The following is a 21,167-nucleotide window of genomic DNA, read 5'->3' as shown; positions in this document are numbered from 1 at the left end:
CATTCCGCGAACTCGTTGATCTGGTGTCCGCAAGGAAGGCCGCCCCAGTGGGGTCGGAAGTCCCCAACAAAGGAGCCCGTCCCGTCCCTACCTCCCCTTCGTGCAGCGGACGTCCTCGTTTACGCCGCGCTGTCACGGGGATGACCCGCCAGGAAAAACGCTAACCAAGTACAGCTGTCGACATGTGGTTGTTAAGGGGCTGACGAGGTTTCGGGGGCGCACGAGATACGGCTGAGTATTAGCCGAGTGACCGGAAACCCACTATTCCCGTAACGATTGTGTTCGTCTCGTGCGGTGTATGCAGTAAACACTTTAGGGATCGTTTTGTAGCGTGTGCGACAGAAAGTGGTAACGGCTGGGCCGTGGGTGCCGTGGGAGAGGGTGGTCGCGTTTGTGCTGTTTGTCTATTTGATTGCAACCTCTCCTTTCCCAAATGTTTAATCAGCACTCTTTCCCCAATCTGTGATTAGTTGGCGGAAACCTTATTTTCCATTCCCTGACCACTGATTGGTGAGGGGTGTCGTTTGTTATCTTATTGGTTGCTGTCCCCGCTAAGGGCGGAGACAGAGCGTTTAAAACCAAGCGCTCTGGGTTTAGCGGGAGCTGAATTCGTCTGATCCACAATTTAGTCATGTAAATAGTTTTCTCCTTGCTTCGTTTCTTCTCGTTTTTTTACCTATGTTGCAAATAAATAGTTAACCTCCTCCTTTCCTTGAGTAATGTGAATGCTTGCGAGTAGAACCACCGGGTCATCAAGAAACCCCGATTTCATCATCAAGTAGTTTCCTCTCATCGCCACCGGAAGGGGAAACTCAACTTCCTGTGAAATTGAGAAGTCTGTGCGCGCGTGTAAATGGCCCCAAAAAGTCAAATGAAGGTGAACCCATCTGCACAAAAAAGCATGAGGTAAAATTTGTGAAGTGCGTAGAGAATCTGGTTTATTCGATCCCTTTGAGTTGTGGTGGTGCATATGTTGGACAAACTGGTCGTTGTTTGAACGATAGGCTGAGGGAGCACAAAAATGATGTCAAAACGCTGCCCGCCACATTGATGTTTACTGTCGTGATTGTTCCTGCCAGCCTCTGTATGACAAAAACAGAATTGTTGATAGACACAAAGATCAGCTGACTAGAGAACTTATCGAAGCGTCTGAGATCTTGAAGATGGGTCAGAGGTGCGTAAGCACCCCTTCTGTCGCTATCTTGCAGAAAGAACATGAATATTTGCACACGTGTTAGCCTTGTGTTATCATATACGTGCCTGGTTGGAGGGATATCTGTCACGGTTCTGTGTGTGTTTTTTTTCTGTTTTTCTGTTTTTTCAGTGTCCCTAGCGCCTTTATAAGCATGGCTCACTGAATAAAACATTCTGTTAGTCAGCGCTGTGTATCGTCCTTTCTTGTCCTCTGGCCTTGTGCCGTTGCGCTGTTTCACTGGAAATCATGTCAGACCAACGTGCCCATCAGTTATTGTTGTACAACAATGTTATCGGACCAGCCTCCGCAATACTCACCCCAACGCTGCGTACCCCCCAAGCGCACCTAGAGTTACGTGCCAGAATTCAAATTTGTGCGAACTGCCAGTGACTGGAATCACCATCAGTGACCTGTCCCTCTTGAAATCTGCAATCACTTCACCGGCAACCTCTGCATCTGCCTCGGAGAAACCGGTCTTCACTTCTTCTTTCTATCTCCTGCTTTCCATTCCCCCTTTCTCAACTGGTATCTCATTGCACACTTATCGAATTAAAAAAAATGTCTGCAATGGAAGCCCGTCATCCAAGCCTTCGCGATTAGACACCTCTTACAATTCACATGTTTTGTCCGGTGCTTTTTCTTACATTAATTTTTACTTTGCTCGCTGTTGGCTTTGGCGCCCAGGCTTCTTAACTGGTCGGGTGCTGACATGAGCGCTTTAATGCCAGCCCTTGCACCTACCTTTTTGAGGTTAATTGTGGGAAATGCCATGAATGTAAGAAATGACCGCGCATGGCTTCCTTTCTTCTGATGTGATTGTAATATATTCCCTGCCTCTAAGCGCTCGCGGAATCCCTTCTGCGACACTGGATAGAAGTCTCGTCGGATAACATGCTGTTTTCAGCCGATGGTCCTGGGCGTCAAAACTGCCTTGAAATTCATGATGACAGGATCTCGTCAATGCGGCTCTCATTGCTGCTTTTGTTATTCCTCGCTTGATGATCTTGGAGTGCGCAGGCGTGTAGGGGAGCAGTCCTTTCTTGCTTCGTGGTCCGTACCGCCAGCATATGTGAGCGCCTCTAAAGGTTAGCGTCAAGTCAAGAAATCGCAGAACATTGTTTTTCGGCAGTTCGCTCGTTATTTCTAGTCCTCTTAGTTCTTCTTTGAAGATGTCAGTGATCTGGTTAAGGGGCTGTGGCTGTTCATCTGACCTGTCCTATTTGTAGAGTATCAGGTAATCGTCCACGCAACGAAACGCTTTTACGATGCTTGTCACTTGAAAAGCAGTCATTAGACGTCTGTCGATACGCACCAACCAGTCCAACTTTTCACCTTGTCAAAGTGCCCACTCTTCATGTAATGCCCGGACAGGGACCTTTGCGGCGTAATAAATAAATATGTTAACAAAATTAGGTTTCTAGATATACTGTCCTTAAGCCATAAATTAATTACGCCATTATTTCCCACTGATCGACCTTACAATTTAAGAAAAGTTGAAACCTTACCATATATGCTATCCATGGCTTCGGTAACTTTTCGCTTCCTTCATTGGCATGTCATAACGAGCCGCTCATTTCCCAACGCTGTCGGCTCAATATAGCAGGTGTTTCAGGAAACGTTGTCACTAATTTTTAAAAATAGGATTTTTACTGTAAAGAAAAGCTTTTCGCGGCATAGTATTGGCGGATGTAAAAAAAAAGGCGAATCATGCTAACTAGAAATGCGATTAACTAAATTGTAATTAAGTTTTTAACTACTACAGATGAACACCTGACAAATATTAGAGATTTGCAGCCGGCTGATAGTAAAAGTAATGTCACTTTTTAGAATTCTTAAAGCGCGATTACCCTCAGCGCTGTGGCTCGACAAAGTATGCTGACTTAGAATAGTTACGCAGAATAGTTAGCTTTGACTGCACGCTTTTCGAAAGCGCGTGTTTTGGCACGATGTAGCCAAATTTTTTCAAGCCACAGGGCCGGCTAATCACGTTTTCGAAGTTCTAGAAACTGATACGGCTGCTACCAACGCCCAGCAACAAACATCTAATTGAAATCAGGTGCCTATCTGTAATACTCAAAAAGTTAACTATTAGAATTTTGTTAATCACTTGACTAGCTATCTTGATTCGGCCGTTTTTTGACGTTCGCCGACACAGGTATTACTGTGCCGCAAAAACGTTGTCTTTACCTCAGAAAGCCTACTTTTTATATTAGTGATCACCTTTCCTTAAACGCCTGGTGACTATTTATGGTACATCAGTAAAATACGAAACAAATGACTAAAATTTGTGAGCTGATGAGCGTTCACTGGAAAACCTAATGAACCAGGCTCTTGTGACAGGCCAGTCCCGACCGAAACAATTAATAAGTTAGTTCAAATTTTCATCGCTAATTTCTGAGCTTACACTACATGTTTATAATGAGATGTTCGACTCGTCAATCTTTCCTTTAAAGTTCAGCGGAATTTATTGTTTATATCAAGGTGCACTTCTCGGTTTTTTCGGAAAATAATATTTCTTAAGGATGGATTACCAGTTCCTTTATGTTGTATTCCTGTGTGGCCAAAAGTCATTCGCAGTTTATCGGGGCATTTTTGATAACCTGAGCATTCGATCCGCGAGTAATTAATGCACTAATTGTCATTAGCCGTGTTTTGAAATCTGAATTCGGCGTACCTCTATCGTTTCTTTTTTATTTTTATGATATAAACCAAAAAATGAAACCGTTATTTGCAACCAATGAAAATGCTGGAGTAATACTGAGGCAACAAGACGGCAAACGTGTTGGGTTGGGCTCGTAGTTGTATAGTACGTGAGGAGCACTCAAAGGTTTGCAAGAGCGATGATTTTTTCCTTATTCTATTTATTCCCCAAAAGATTAGGGAGGCTAGCGGCAAAAACTCCACGACGCGAAGAGCGCAAAGTTCGATAGGAGCCGACCTTTTCATCCGACGCGACGGAGCGCCCATCGGCTTCGTCGAGATGCCTGTGTTCTCGAACGGCACTGCACGACGATCCTTAAGTCGATGCGACAGCATAGACAGAAAGCGCTGGGACTGCTTGCGCTCGCTGGCCGCACGCTGCCCAAGTGCGGGCCGACCGCCCGATCGGCTCACTTGGCTCAGTTGACAGCTCGGCGCCTACGCGCTTTGTTCCACTTTTCGAGACGGCCGAATTCAGCGCAACAGACGGCGCATGCGCGAGTCGGGCGCCCGCATGGCGACCAATCCACTTCGCGAGCCACGCCTCCCTCTCGACCTCCCGGCCAATGGCGCAGCGTGCCCGCAAGCAAAGCGCGCAGCGGGCTCTCTCTCTCGCCTCTCGGTCTGGGCCGACACCCGCGAACTGCGCTTCGCTATAAAAGGAGGCCCGCGGTTCGACCCCCGCTCACAGCGTGGAAGCGCGTCAGCTGAGGCGCATCCCCACCGACTGGCCCCGTCCGCTACTTCCTCTTCGTTGCTGGCAAAAGTTTCTCTGCGCGCCTCGGCGGACGGCAGCGGTGAGTTCGTACTTATCCCGGAGGGGGGAGAGACTCAGTCCCGCTGCAGGCGGCCAGTTTGTCTTGCACGAACATAGACGCGAAAGCGATTGCTCACGAAGCTTAGCCACAAACTTGACAAAATCGCACTGAGAGGGGAAAAAAAGCATGAATTATCCTGCTCACTCCGAGCAACTGTCGGTTAATGTTCCCTTTCATATTCATTGCTCCTGTCCTAGAGCTTTCCGATCCGGCATTCTTCAGATTAACACGACCGAATGGATGCGCTTGTTACCGCTGATGTGACACATATACTTTTGTGGTATATCCGAAGAAAGCTACCAAGGAAAATGCAAGTTGGACTTCCACTGAATATGTTAGGAGCCTTTTCATTGTGGCGCCAGCTGATTACGTTTTCGTAGCGAAACGTCTTCGAGCGGGTAAAAAAAAAAGCCCGTTTTGTCCCGCAGCTCAAGAAAGTGGACCACGTGCCGCATGTACAGAAGCTTTCACTGGGCCTTATTTGGTTTATTTCTGGCCTCTGCCGCCGAATCCCTTCCTGAAAAATCAGTAAAGCAAAGAAAAGTTGACATTTTTTTCCTCTGTGGAATAGCGCTAAATGGGAACCACTCCAGCTATATGTAAAAATCTCCTCACACTCCTGCCGTAGTGCGGCTCAGCGCTGCGGAAGCAGATTGACCGATGGAGGTATCGACGCACGCGGAGAGCAACTGACGGGGGAAGAAATTCGTCGCCGGGGCGTTGCTGCTGCAAAGGGGCGTACGTACTTCATGGCTGGAACAGACAAGCTCGCAAAAAGGAGCCCAGCCAGCTTTTTTGTCGGCTTATTCCGCTAAGTGTGCTGAAACTGCGCACCGCACAGGGCGTCCGTGACTACACGGTGTTAGGTGGCCCTACAAACTTCCGCACCTTGCGTGGATTTCCTCGCGCCGAAGGTTCCCCCGATCTCGCTCTTCCCCTCGCTTATTTTTCACCTCCTTTGTCTCTTCTTGTGAGCGGCACTCTTCGTTTTGTGTCCGGCCCGCCCAAATTACAAAGTCTCGGTTTGTCATACTTTGTCTCAATGACGGCTCACCCCTTAGAAACTAAACCGATCCCTTTCTGGGTTTGGGTATGCGCGGATAATAAGGCTACAGAAATATTACTTCCTTCCAAAGAGGTCGCGAAAAATACCGCGACACCATTTCTTCTCGTCCTTCATCGAAAGGGTGTCGTGATCATTTCGAAAGAGAATGCGCGGAGGAGTTCCGACGATTACATTCGTATACCTTTAAACATCCACCAGTACCACTGTCCAACATGTCATTGAAGAGAAAAATTAAATGTCATGCCATCCAAAAACCTTCCCACTAAGGTATTTCTTTCTGATGCGGACACCCGAAGCAATAAAATTGCAACATCACCTGTCCTGCTGATTAAGGAGTTGATTTTTGCCAAGACCTAGTTTTTGTATTTTTGCCAATCTCAAGAAAATTTGTCCCTCAAATATATGCGACTCATCTGCGACTTAAAATTCTGCAGAAAATTCCTATAAGCTGGGACTGCACAGAGAAGAGCGGCTGCAGCTCCCCACGGGCCGGCTTCCTTCGCTATAGAGAATGCGCCCCGTGGTATGAGTAGATGGTTGTCTTTTATTTGTGCGCTTGATTGTACTCAAGTAGAGGATTATCTGCCTAGTTTTCGCCATCTCACGTAGAACCCCTTCGTGAAATGTCCGAGGTTTTGACGGTCCTTGCAAGAGAGGCTCGGTGCTCGCCGGCCGAACGGGAAAAACAGGGCCGCTTATGGACAGGCAGAAGCTGCAGAACTCTGCCTGCGTTCGAATCTGCTCCAACAAGTCAGGAGCAGCAGCCATTCTCTCTTGGTCACGGGCTTGCAGGAGTGGGGCGCGACTGGGCCACGTTCCAGCCGTTGCAATGGATCGCGCTGCAGCGGAGTGTGGACCTGCTCCTCTTTCGCGAAATATTCTTGAACCGCAAGTTGATTCTACAAGTTTTGAGCTCAGGAACAATACATAGTACACGAAACACATCCTGAGCAAGAGTTCTGCGGCATGCTTTAAACTTGTCCGGTGCATGCAAAGGGCGCATCAGCTTAGGTGCCCAAGCAAATAATGCGCCGACCCGGCAAATTATCAAGTGCTTCTTGGCACGAAACCTCTGCCCCGTGTCATGTCTCGTGGAGGCGCTGAGAAGACGTATGCGGACGGGGGCAGCGTACCGGGCGAACTTGCAGCAGACTCGGCGACGGTGGTCATTCCAACCTCACCGGCGCTGGATGTCGCCTGCATTCTACAAAAACACGGCTGGAAATTTATATTCAGAAATCATCTCCAACGCCGCCGAATCCGCTGCGATAAGCAATCATTAATTTAATTGGCACCTGCATGCCAAGGGGGTCAGTTAGCTGACAGTCCAGTGGCCAGGTTGTGACGACGCCACAAGGTCGTGTGACCTAGGTTGCCCTCTAGGTTGCTTGTTTTGAACCAGGTAGAGGTTATTATTCCAAGTGGCATGATGGGTATGCCAAATGCTTATTCCAGCGAAGGCCGGATGAGCGAGTTATATACAAAAAGTCATTCATTAGCGAGGTAAAATCATCGCTCGAGGAGGCCGAGTTTCTTTAATGCTTTTTGAAGTGATGTGCTCGATGTTACATTAAATATTATTTCGAGGCACTTAAAGATCGAAACAAAATCAATTACAGCATTTTTCATCATGTATGCATTAATCAGTGTTTCTAAAGCAGAGCTACATTTAAGATGTTTTGTTTTTCCTCGTCGATTTCCATCTGCCGTACATCGCACCGTTCAGTTAGTTGAGCAACGACCTCAGCTCAATAATATCGTTGGAAGTTTTGTAGGCATTTTCCGTGGAAACTTGGTGCAACGACAGTAGCGGAGCTGTGACGCGAAAAGGGGGAAGGAGCGGCGCTGGGATTTGTTGCTTTGTTACGAGCTCGTACGCATTCCCGGCTGTTGCTGAGGATTCCATCACATTCTCACTTACGGATATGACATACCTCACTGCGTCTTTAACGAAAAAAAAAAGAGGAGGGGGGGGCGGTGCGCTATGGGGCAGCTTACTACTTCTTTACTCCCTTATTGCGAGTGCAGTGCCGTGGTGTGACTGTGGGAGGAGCAAAAACGGGAACTCGAAACGTGACGAGCGTTGTACTCAAATCAAACAGCAATTGGCATTGTGAGCAATCAGCGTGGACCATTGTCACGACTTCCCGCGTGGCGTCACTCGAATCTGGCCAATCAGTGCGACGCGTAGCGCCTGGTGTATATGATGCACAACGACGCCGCATAAACGGGAAACGTGGCAGCCGTCGCTTTAAAACTCCTGACCTCGGTCTTCGTAGCCTCTTTCTGTGACAAATACAAAAGGGGGGGGAGGGGGTACTGCGCACAAAAAGACAAGGACAAGAAGATAACACAACAGGCGCAGAGGCCAGTGGTTCTACCGTATATTCACAGAATTTCCCACAACTTGAAGAACGTGGCGAAACGCTACGGCGTGCCGGTAGTTTTTACCGCCCCATGCAAGTTGGCCTCATTGTGCCCTCAGGTCATGTCCGGAGGGAAGAGGAAAGCGGACTGCGAGAAGCGTCATGCCACTCGTTTTGTCAGGTGCCAGACGGGTGTCGTGTACCAGATTCCCCCCACATGTGGCAGGGTATACATCGGTCAGACAGGCCGATGTCTGAATGAGCGCTTAAGGAAACACCAGCGTTCCATGAAATCAGGGACAGGGTCGAATTTACCCCTGCATTGTGGCGCATGCCCGGATGCTACGCGCAATAACACTTGCCTGCCTTTGCTGACAGATACAAAAGTTTTGAGGAGGAGCCGTGACCAGGTGGCGCGTGAGTTGGCGGAGGCGTTTTGTATCAAACAGAAGGATAAATATTGCGTAAGTGACCCTTCTATCAAACTGTATCAGAATGAAGACAAGTTTTTGGTTTCCACATGTGTGTGATGTGACAGTTTGAAACTATTAAAGGAGTGTCGTGTTGTCAATAAAGTTAGTCGCGAGTAAACTGCGCCTGTTGTGTTATCTTCTTGTCCTTGTCTTTTTGTGCGCAGTACCCCCCCCCCCCCCCCTTGTATTTACCATGATTGACCGACTAGCCCAACAACGTACGCTCTTAAACTATCTTTCTGTGACGTGTCGTAGCTTCTAGGACAGAACCGATTACTTGGCGAGATGTAAAGTGCGTTTAATTCACCACCTCCACAGCTGCCAGTAAGGACTCCATTAATAAATGGCGCAGCTCTCCGGAAAACATTCGCCGCACTTTGTTCGACAGGGGGATATCGCTGGAAAATAAAGAACAACAAACGTCGGGAGAGGTTCGTTATCACCTAATGCTCCAGACTTATACCCCTGCCACATGCGCACAAGAAATGGCAGTAAATGTTTCAGGCCTCAAGTTTGTTAATGCCATTATTTTCGGAGTTGGGGCTACACGTCCAAATTTAATGTCATTATATGAAAGTCACCATGTCTATAATGCTTGCAAGGCACCGAAAGATTTCAGCTGAATATATACAGTGCTAATGAACAAAGTATCTCTGCAATGTTAATGAAATGCAATACGAAAATTACTTCGCAGAAATTATCGCTGCTCTTGCTCGACAATTCCAAAAAGTACCCATAAACTCCTCTGTCAGCACGCAAGCCGAGAGTATCTGTCAAAAGTGCTGCTAAATGGCGCCCTTTACATAAAAAATGCAGCGAGATGCCTCAGCTGACTGAAAGTTATGAATTAACCATTTACTACTGGTTAGAAAGTGGTTAACATCAAACTTGTGCGCTGTTCTCCGTGTGCAATGGGGACAACAGTACGCCTTGCCCGGGCGAATGAGTTGTGGCAAACTCTTTTTTTTTTATTCGAGAAGTGCGCCATGACGCAGAAATTGAGAAAGGGGGAAGGAATGTAGAAGGTAGAAAGTTGAAAGAAGGAGGGAAGACCCGTTTCTCTGAGGTAGTCGCAGAGGTTTCCGGTGAAGTAATTGTTCATAGCGCACATCACATACAGGAGTGGAATAGCCTGGTCAGTTGGCTCATGAAACATGAATAACAGCGCGACAGCCGTGACAATAAGGAAGAGACACAAACATGAGCGCTGACTATCAACTGAATAAATTTTACTGCCGCGACGCCATTTATACCCCAGGGTCACGCCAACAGCATGCAAACATAGAAACTTTAAATCCTAGCAATAAGATTCTCCGCGTTTTTTTTCTTTTAAAAGTGATAGGCGTGCTCACGCACTTCGTTCCTTTTTTATGATTGACATGCGCGTGAAATAATTCGCGCACAAGCTCTTGCTTGTATTTTCTGAGAACCTTGCTTTTGTCAAGATTTGCGGTGCACTTGCAGGTGGCCACGTGTTCAGGCAGATTCTTCATTGTGCTGTCTTTGATATCTCTGCTACGTTCTCGGAGCCTATTATTTAAACAACGTCCAGTCTGTCCTATGTAAGCAGCTAGTGACACGGGTAAGGGCATTTTATTTTTCAATCTTTTTTCCTGCCCCGCCATAATTTTTGTCCTGTATAGGATGATCCAGAGGACAAAGGCCACGTCTTTTTTACATTCGGTGAAAGGCCTGTCGTGTTTCTTTTCGCACTGTTTTGGCGGCTTTTCTTCTCGATTAACCATGTTGCAAAGTTTCTCCAGTTTGTTAGGTGCAGTTAAAAGCCACCCTTACGTCGCACCGCCCCAAAGCTTTCTACAAAGATCATTCACGCCTTGCACTGGTGGGATAAAAACAGCTCTTTCATGTTCCTCTTGTTCCGGTGTCGTTTAAGATCCCACCAGCTTTAACAACAAACTACATAGATTGCGCATCGCCGGATTCCTGGACGCTGTGCTTTGTAGTGTTGGCTACAAAATTTGAAAGATTTCCGTCGGGCAACAACGACGACACATGATACTATACCTTCATGCCGTTTCACACAACCTCGAAAAGATCGCAGCTCGTGTGTATGTAAGAGTGGTATGTTCCGCTCCTGTCAAACTTTCTGCCCATTGTAAGAAATCCTGTCATGTCAAGAAAGCGAAGCCGGATTGCATGATCAACCGTGAGAACAAATTCGTAGCCTGTTCTGAAGGAGTGGTTTACAAGAGCCCTCTAACATGTGGTGCAGATACATAGGCCAAACAGGAAGGCGCATCAACGAGCGTCGAAAGAACACCGCAGGAAGTTACGTCAATTGACAATTGAAGGCCATTTAGCCGAACACTGCGGGTCCTGCAAGTGCAGGGCAGTACTGAAGAAGTGCTCTGTTATTTACAAGCAGAAAGATCAGCCTATCCGCCAAATTGTAGAGGCGCAAGAGGCAGCGCGAGCTGACAAGTCCTGTATTAGCGTGGGCTCATCTCCCTAACGAAGAAAGAATTAACCTTCCTCACAGAACGTGAGCGCTCTCAAAGTGGCACACCTAACTGACGGGTTTTGATTTTGTTGTTCTTTTCTCGTCATACTGCGCCCAGAGGTCGTGTCAGCATGCGTAGTGTGTTTTTGTGCTTTTATACCAAGTTCCCTTTTATTCGCTTTCGTCAAATTTGGCCGTGTTTTTGTTGGCTTTGTAGTTTTGTTTTAACCGTCTTGTTATTCACCGAGTTTTTAGCCGTGTTCTGTTGGCGTTTTAGGTTTCATTCTCATGTTTTTTAGCCCTGTTAGTCTCTTCGTCATTGCCGTTTTCTGCGGCGTAGCCTTCTGTTAAGATTTCTTTTTTTTTTCAGTGATATGTTCGTCATTCGTTTGGGTTTTAGCTTGTTTTCTCTCCGTCTTTTACCTCGTTTTTTTTCTTCTAGTTAGTCATGTACGACAGGCATGTTCCATGTGCTGCGGTACAGCTTAGTGCACTCGTCATGTTGTTTGCCATGTGCGATATCATGATTTGCTGCTTCGCACATTGCGTCCATGTGCGTCACTGTTTTTTTTTTTTACTGCTTACAGTGTGGAGCGTGTTGCTTTGTATAAATTCGGCGTAGTGCCAGGCAAACAATAAACTTGTAAGTTGGCGTTTGTGCGTGTGTGTGCTCTCCTGCTGTCCTCATCACTTGATGCTGCGCCATTATTCCCTTTATAGCAATATCTTGTGCTGCGAATTATTTCAAGCGCATGTCATTCATAAAAGGGTTGGAAACGGCTGAACACTTGATACTTTTCTGTAAAGGGCTCCACCCTACAGTGGAAAGCAGCGGAGCTGATTTATCCAAGGCATTGGGGTTTAAGGACAGTGAAGGGAAAGTAGATTTAGGCGGATAGAAATAACCAAACGAAGGTTATCTGATTGGTGGCTAAAATCAAGAAAAGAGTAAAATTTCATGTCATGGCTAGGTGGCTTGAATCACCGCCCGATTTAAAGGGTTCAGCCGTATCCATCCATCCATCCTGTAGTGCGCAGTCGCTGCTTCAGGAGCTTGTTTATGTTTCTCGTCATCGTTGCAAAAGTCGGGTGCATAATAGACCTCAAGTTAAGGAACCTGCATGCCGTCGGTTTGCAACTAACCTCAAGGTAACCTCCTAGGCACCTTTTTTTCTTCCCCGCCCTGCCCCTTTGAGCATTTTGGCGATGGTGAAAAATCGTTGCGTTCTGTGTCGTCTGCTACCGACAAAGGGCAATGCAAAATGCTCATAGTTTTGCTGGTAGATGTAATTTGTTTAGAAGCACCTCTTACTGAGCTGATTTTGTTTACATGCGACGACTGTGATTCATCCCACCCCAGTGATTCATCTGTGAAGGCACTGTGCAAATGGTCTGCTGGTAAGGAAATAACTTTTCCATTTTTCCTGAAGCAGTTCAGCGCCTTCAGAAACACATTTTAATCACAAAATTTTACCCCTGATTAAAACTATGTTCAGCGCAATTTTAGGGAAGGCTAGCAGCGTAAGTGAAAATACTTGTAAAAGAAAAATGATAGCAAATCTTGGCTTCCTGGCTGGGATACTCTTCGAGTAACCAGCCGAAATTATGATAATCGGAATTTCAGCCAAACAGGAGCTTTGCAGGTCTAAGCGCAGACTAATCTATGGGTCAAAGCAAACCACTTAAAAATAAACGCAAGCCAAACAAAAGCAGTCCTATACATTCCAAAAGGGAATGAATTACCGGATACCTTGAGCGTACGATTAGGAACAGAAAAAGTTGAAATTGTGAACTCTGTGAAAGTACTCGGAGTGGTCTTTTCAAGGCACCTTACATGGAACGACCGCATAGATTACTTGCATTCAAAAGTTGCATTAGCAGTTGGAGCCATCGCCCGAACAAGATACTTGCTGCCTTCTAAAATAAAACTCTTGTTATATAACGCGCTTGTGCTACCGCTCTTACAGTACTGCAGCTTAGCCTGGTGCACCACAGGGGTAACCAACTTATCCAAATTACACTTGTTGCAGAAAAGAGAATTACGGTATGTTGCGGGTGTGTCTTACCGTCATCCAACCAAAGAGCTTTTCTTGAAGTATAATGTCCTCTCTGTGTTCTCGTTTTTTGATTACAAGATAATCGTAGCTTATAAATATTTCATAAAATCTAATGTAAGTATTGTCGTAAACCTTGCAGAATTAATAGAAAATATCCGAGACCGACAAACCTGACACAAAGAAAAACATCTTGTTTCAGTGCCTCGCACGTACTCGTACACTCAATCATTATGCTACACTGTACCAAAGCTACTGAATAAGTTGCATGCAACTGGATTCGATCCAGTATATGAGCCTAATCGCCGAATTTGTCTTTTTTGCCGTGAAAAACTGTTGTGAACCTAGTGTTGCTTTGTATCTAAAATGTTAACTTGATGTATTCTAATTTTAAGACTGTGTTTTTAGGATGTGTCTAATTTTCTGTTTTTGTGCTTTACTGTGTGTCTTATTTTCATACGGACAAAAGTAACAATATGAAACTCTTCGATGCATAAAATAATGCAAACTGATCTTTCTCCTAGCTGTTGCTCTGCCAATTATTGTAGGGGGCCAGGGCCTTGTCAAGCTGTCTTTCACAGCTTTTAGTCCTGGCCCCTTTCTTTTCGACGAAAAGAAAAAATAAACTTGACTTGACTTAACTCGGAATATTTTCACTTCCGGTTGTTTAAAAAAGGAAGGCGCTTTTGTTATGCAAAAATCAGTGATGGCACTACAGCAGTGAGCTCGGCTGCCACAATTTCAGACTGGCCAGGGCAGACAGATATAAGCTCTGTTTTGGCCTTAGCCACCAGTACAGTATCAAGGATGCTGTCTGAATGTAGCTGTATAGGAAGCTAATGCATGTCGTGTATTTTGCAGGTCACCTACAATCTGTAGAGGGGGGGCTCTGGTGAGGTATTCAGACCTTTGTCGTTCGTGCGAGTGAACTCGGCTGGCTTGAGTTCTCTGTCGTTTTTTCGGTCATGAGAAGCAAATTCAGGCAGCTTTCACAGCCAGTCTTCAAGAATCCATTTTTTTTGCTGTATAACCGTGCGGCTAACAATACGAAACAGCGCTAACGATACGAGGGCGCATAGACGAGACGTACGCATGGGCGCTCGTGTGCACGTATTGTGTCTGCGCCCTCGAATTGTTAGCGCTGTGTTTTAAGACTGATCCACCCCCAACACGCCCAAGCTTCTTCATTAGAATATTAGCCGCCTGTCACGTGATGCTACAGTGCAAGTGGAATATGGTATGGCGGTATGCTTTCAGAATTAAGTGCTGCGCCTGCTGCATCTGCATGTTGCCTAGGCTGCATCTAGAATTTATCATCAAGCTCCTGCGTGCCACTGGGATAGCTTTGCTGGCCAGCATCTGCTTACAAAATGGCAATAAGGATTCCATGCTCGAGGTTTCCCGTAGAAACTGAGTGGGCAAGGTTGTTATAAATGCAAGGCAGATTACTACGAAACGTCTGCTCAGACGCTGGGTATGGGTATTGCAGCCAGGACGAAGCCTGGCGCACAATTCTGATAAGATGCCCGGCTGGATCCTGGCTGTCGGCTTGCTTATAAAAGCCTTGCATTCCTTTAGTCTGGTTTTCCCACGCATTCAGGTGCGACAGAAAGGAATCAAGCTTGTCAACAGATGCAAAACTGGGACCAAGAACACCAGCAGTGAGGCGCGAAAAAGCAAGTGTTGAGCCGTTCCTACTGCCTGGCGGCCAAGGCGCGGAGCTAGTAAAAGGCGCGGTAGCGCCCCCTGCGTCGAAGAGAGGCGTTTTGATTCAGCCGCTCCGCTGCAGCGCGCCTCCGTTCGCGCCACTAGAAAAAAAAATGTTTTTTTTTTGTTGGTGGGGTGGGGGGGGGGGGGGGGGGAGAGGATGGCGCAGTATCTGTCTCGCGCATCACAAATGTCCCGTGCATCGCCACAGTGAAGGCACCTGTCAGTTGCTGGCATATCTTGTTCACGCCACCGAAGACGGAGAAATGGGGCCAGAGCCACCCCTGCCCGAATCCGGTGTACGGATAGCTCCTCCTGACGAGAGACTAAAGTACACGGGGAGAGGGTGCCAACACGGAGGAATCAGAGCGCGTGTTCTCTGGCGTGTTCCACGACCCACATTCCTGATTACACAATCAATTCTTCTGCTTTGTGTCAAACTCAGTAGGTCAAGTATGGCTGTAAGGCGATTTCCATTAAATTTATGCACATGGTACAGCTCGAATGCCATTAAAACTTGAAGCAGTAATCACTTCATGGCATTTAAGTCCCCCTTCCCCCATTTTATTTTGGTATACCATCCTTCACTGCTGACATTTCAAGCGTTGCTCATGCTTAACATGCCCCGTTTGAAGTTGCGCCCCGGGTTGGGAGACGCATTTCCGTCGTGTAGCCTCGGAAAAGTAGTTAAAGTACGCTTCACTCTCATGAGTAGCGTTGTGCACTGAAGCGAAGACACGCACGCAGACAACTGCAAAATCAGCCACGTTGTCGAAGGGCCAGCTGGGCCGTACACACCGAGGCAGCAGAAAAGGTGGACGGATCCTCCCAGTCTCTCTCAGCATTTGTAGCAGCTCTCAAATGCGTTTTCTATGCAGCCGCCCATGTCATGCATCGAATGGGGGATGACCCTGCACACTATACACAAATAAACCCAGATGGGTGTTTTTGGCTTGTCCTCTAGCGTCCTCCCAAATCGAGGTTCGATATACACCGTTATATTTGGGGTAGATTTCAACCCCAAAAAATACGGAGGACTTACGGTTGGCGAAGGCAGCAGATTTGGTGTAGATTTTTACACCAAAAAATGCGAAGCACTTGCGGTTGATAATGGGAGGTTTCAACAGCGGCGATACGCTGAGCGGTGGCTGCGGTGTCGTGTTTATGCAGGCGCCAAGATTTCGCAACGCCGGCATCCAGGAGGAGGAGGTGATGTCAACGGTCCGCTTTTCTATACTGCATTTTTGCTCTTTCTTACAGGGGTACTAGAACTGCTAACTATATAGGTGGAACGGTGCTAGTTCGTTAATCACAATAATCAGGTTCGAATGGGCTTTGTAATCATGAACAAAGCCCAATCGAACTTCAATGTTGAGATATAACAACCAGCCCCGTTCCGTCCATGCCGTTACGAAGTAGTACTGTAAGGAACAGGGCAAGAACGCCGGATACAAAGTGCATCGGACCGCTGTCATCAGCTCCTCCTGGATGCCTGCGTTGCACGATCGTGGCGCCATGCATACACACGACGTCGCAGTCACGTCGCAGCGTACTGCCGTACATCGCGGAAACAAAACGAGACCAGCGGCAGCGGCAAGGAAACGTCTTTAATCTGACTCCGCTGTGTATACAGCACTTCTGTAAAAAATACACAAACCAATGCTTCGGCGCTAGCCGAAAGTATCTTGACGGGGTAGTTCGCAATGGGCAAGAAAAGCAGAATTGGGGAGACGACAGGCAATGAAACTGAAAACAAGACCGTGCTAACGAATCTACGAGCCATATTCCTGCAACACATTTTCTTCTAGTAAATGTATACCATCTCTTAACTGTGGCCAAAAAACCGAATCCCTGAAGTTAAAGAACCTGAATGGTGCACAAGCCACTTGCGGGGCTCCACATTGGACAAATAATGTTTGCTATCTCTCTGCCTTTAGAAGTTTTTAAAAAGAATGCATTTTTATATTGTATCCGTAAAATCCGTTCATTACTGTCACTTATTTTTGCTGTCCATAATGGACATTTTAAAGGAAATTTTGAATTCCGTGCTCCACTCGCGCATTGAAAATATTTTTCGAGCACTATTTGCATCCAGTCTATAAGTCCTCAAAGTCGATAAAAGCAGAAGGATTCGCAGTAAGGATTACACAAACACATGGCATATAGCTTGTGCTCCGTGCTTTTATTTTCGAACAAAAATATAGTTCTTAGATTTTACCTTCATAGTGCAAGGTGGCTGTGTAAGTTTGTTAGACATTATTTTTCAGAGACTGAAGTTTTAAGCACTTTACAGAATATTGTTACTAGCACGTCCTCAAAACACTGTTCGCAATTTAACTTGTGCATGCGACTTACATTCATTCCATTGGATGTTCGAAAACACTGAATTACACAGACCACCACTACAAATAACACTGGATTATCACAAATGTCAGTTACTAACCTACACACATATCTGAAATATTAACACCAGCAGCATTAAAAGGCTGCTTAACATGTCAAGCTTATTCAATTGAAAAGAAATTGAAGAGCCTGTGTAAAGTAAACAAAAAGTCACAAAGACCTGTAGATAACAATTTTATTTTTTTTTAAATGGCGGACAATAAACAACATTTGAAACCACAATTCTTGGACAGGTATTAGAGATAGGGACTAACTTGAAATCAGCACCTAAACGTAATCAAAACGATACAATAGTAAATCTTGAAAAACAATGCAGAGTTGACTTGAAAACTTCTTCACTATGCTTCAGGCTAACTGGTGCTGTCAGATAAGATTAGCTAAAGAAATGTTATGCACCAGACAATTCTTAGTGGCTAATTCCAAGTGGCTAACTTCAACCTGCAGATTACAAACTGCAGTAAAAGAAATACTAAACAGCCATCCTAAAGCAGCCCACTAAATCTACAGGTATCCAACCTATAATATTTGTGCTTCTTTTTGAGAAACATATAGGATGAACATAACGTTAGAAAATGTAAACAATACATTCAATTTAACACACAATCACATAAAAACAACACAAAGCAAAACTTTACACCCAGTATATGGAGGCCTATGCTCTAGAGAAAGTTTATGTGCCCGAAAGATAGCCAGCCATTTAAAGGAGCCTGTCGCAAATAAAATGCAGCACTCATAACTTATATGGAAAAAATTAGAATACAGAAATACATGCACACATGCTTTTCAATCTAGCTAACAAGTAATGACTAATGCTGAAACACAAGGAATTAGTCAACCTAGTATTACTTGACTGTGCACACCACAAGCAAAGTAAAAAAACGTGGGCTAAGGTCAAAGCGCTAAGGACGCAGGCATTCTGTTTGATTGGTAGAAAGGCATTCATCACCTTCACTTTAGGACGAAGTGAAGAAAAATTCCAGAAAAGTTCCCACGGCAACTGATCAGACTAAGGACTAGTAGCTTTGTGATTAAATAAGTAACTGAATTTCTAAGACCTGTGTCTAAGCACATATTTTCCTGAAAACTTAATTGTTCACTAAATCCATTGTCACCATTATTTTTTCTAATTAAAGGATATGTATAAATGCTAGCAAATGTATCATGTGGCTGAACAGGAAGTCTATTAAAAAACAAAAAAAAATTACAAAATGCTGACAGTGCTCCCAGGAAGCTGTCCGAGCTAGATGCAAAAAGATAAAAACCATGATCAGCCCATGCAGGGTCAAGAAACCAGTGGGGTGATGTTGCTGTTCCTGTTTGTCATGTCTTTCCATGCTGTCACATAATGCGAGTACAGCATTTGTCAAAGTTTAGAGCCCAAGGAATACGCTTCTCAGCCTTGTTGTGCATCGCTAGCATTCGAGATCTCTTGAAGTTTCGGAAAATCTTTCCCTGACCACCGTGAATGTTGGACATCCATGGATGCTCAGAAGCCTTATTACACGGGTTAGAAACCAAACCCTTTGGCTCTGTACTTTTTGACAAAGGCTATACATCAGTTTTCTTCGCTCTGGCCAACTGTATCATGTTAACATTGATAAGTTATAGCAGCACAGTTTGTGTTCCACTACCAGTATTCCAAACAGTACTAGAAAACTAGACATGTAAAACATGTACAGGCGGATAGAAGAGGCAGCTGTGAAGGAAAGACGAAGTGGTTTTTATAAACTGGTGAGCTCAAAACCAACGAAGCGTGGTTTATTTTAAGCCATGTCTCTAAAAGCACTCTCAAGAAAGGTCAGCAGACAGAGTGCCTTCTTTATATTTTCCAAGCGGAACACCCAGAAGGCTGCAAGCAGCAGAATCCCCACAGTAGCGATGAGGTTTTCACTACAAGGTGATGGCCAATGAACAGGAAAACTGCGCTTTGATAGGTGAGGAGGCATGCTTTAAGTGCTTGGTCCAGCAAAATTAAAAACTAAATATCACTGACATTTCTAACACCTGTAGAAGTGCACAAAATACTGTCGCATTTCAGCATAATGCACATTATGACTACACTATCCTAGCGATGAATTAGGGGGTCGTTTCCCCTCCTCAAAGTGAGAAATTTTACATAGAAAAACCATGCTCAACCCAATTTTTTTAAGAATAAAGTCAAAGAAATGCGACGTTCAAACATGTCACTGACCGATTTTTAAAGATAATGGTAACCAGGCTAATGTACTTAGAGCTATCAACACTGTCTAGCCTCAACTTCATTGCCCACCACTATGTGCAGGAGACCTTAGCGACAAGTTTTGTATCAAAACTTTTTCATTCATGAATCGTTAGAATGGATGAATCACTTTGCGAGAATTTTGCTCGGAAACCAAAGTGTTCATATAACAGAGGTGCGAATGTACATATGATTTGTCCATTAGAACCATGATCACATTTAGTGGGCCACCACAACTATGCAAAAGTTAAACAAAATGCTGCAATGGCCTCCCTGCCAAAGATTTGAAAACCATATTCTAGCTATAAGACAACTGAGCTGCTCAATCTCATTTAATTGCAACCAGTGCAGCAACAGCCTAACTGTAATCGAACTAGAGGCTAAAGAAACAATGGTGAGCCACTGCTGATAAGGGAGCGTGATACAAAGTGCGTATTCGAAAGGTACAGTTGCACACGAATGCTTTCTCCATTCTTTATCCAGTCTTAATGCTTTATCCACTCTTGCTTTATCTGTGACATTTGACACATATGGCGACTACAGGAATTTTTGCTGAGCATCGAAGAAGCAAATGTTCTTTAGGGAATCACATTTTGAGCACCTATAACAGCCCGGGAAGCAACAATCAGTACTGCCCATGAGCCATATTTGCGTGTGTATAATGATGACCTAAATATACAAAACTGGTATGGTGTTGTTCAAAGTGTATATCGCCATTATACACAGCTTTTGAAGTAGCACTTCACAATGATTGGATGCCATCGAAGACTACAACACAAAGCACTCTTTTCCAACTGAAAATAAAAAATAGCTGCACCGTATCCATATCTCATTACCATTTGTCAATAAAATGACAAAACCAGTCACAAAAGCAAATAATGGTAATCGCCTCTCCATAGTTTCGTGCAAGTCTAAAGGAACCACAACCGTCTCAACATTGGATTATTGGTTATTTGAAAAGAGTGGTAGAGAACACGCGTGAAAATGAGACAGTAGCAATGCAAATCCCAAAATAGCAGCGTGTCAGTACGCTGTATCTGGTTTAGTCATGAAAGCACTCTATTTTCAGAACTGAGCATAGTTGCAGCAGTTACACTGGCTCCTTAATCCTACTATTTTCTTTTTCTAATTGCACAAGTAACTATGGCTGAATTTCAAAGAAAATCGTTTGGGGTTCAGCAGCTCCTTACTGTCACTGTTTGCATCTCGCCTCTTTGCAAGATAACGAAACACCAGGGCTTTGTGCCAGCCCTATTCTAAAATAAATAACCACAAAACCCAAGCTTTGCTAAGGCTCGTGACATCAATGCCTAAATTTGAGTAAATTCTGCGCCTAAAAGGTAGTCATCAGAAGTTCAGATAAATACTGAGCTGCTATTTTCGCACAAAAATTTCAGTTCCTGCCTACGTCCACCAATCATTTGCACAAAAATACCTACAAGTTTTGCAGGGGCCATCTTTCTTTGCGACTTAACTCTGAACTGTTTGGTACTGCTTGTAGATTAAACTGATGCAACCTTGGAGTTCTTCATAGGTTAGAACCTAGATAGAACAATGTCCAGTCAGGTTGGATACCAAACAAATCATTATGAATAAAATGTATGTAGTTCCAATTACTGACTCCAATACCGATAGGTGAACAAGGCAATGAAGTTTGTGATGCTTTGAAATTAAAGCAGCTGTTAAATTTTCACAAATAGTGACAT

The 21,167-nt window shown here is 45.1% G+C and overlaps 1 protein-coding gene across 1 annotated transcript in view; it reads left to right on the top strand.

The window, feature by feature from the left end:
- Positions 1-4,569: 4,569 nt before the first annotated feature.
- Positions 4,570-21,167, top strand: part of Mip (Myoinhibiting peptide precursor) — a 581,927-nt gene continuing 565,329 nt past the window's right edge. The window contains exon 1 of the mRNA XM_077664070.1: positions 4,570-4,692. The gene's annotated coding sequence lies outside the window, so the exon portion shown is untranslated. The remainder of the gene's footprint in view (positions 4,693-21,167) is intronic.

This window comes from Amblyomma americanum, chromosome 4 (assembly GCF_052857255.1).
Source record: "Amblyomma americanum isolate KBUSLIRL-KWMA chromosome 4, ASM5285725v1, whole genome shotgun sequence".
NCBI lineage: Eukaryota > Metazoa > Arthropoda > Arachnida > Ixodida > Ixodidae > Amblyomma > Amblyomma americanum.
The sequence above is the reverse complement of the archived record's forward strand: the minus strand, read 5'-3'. Positions and strand labels throughout refer to the sequence as shown.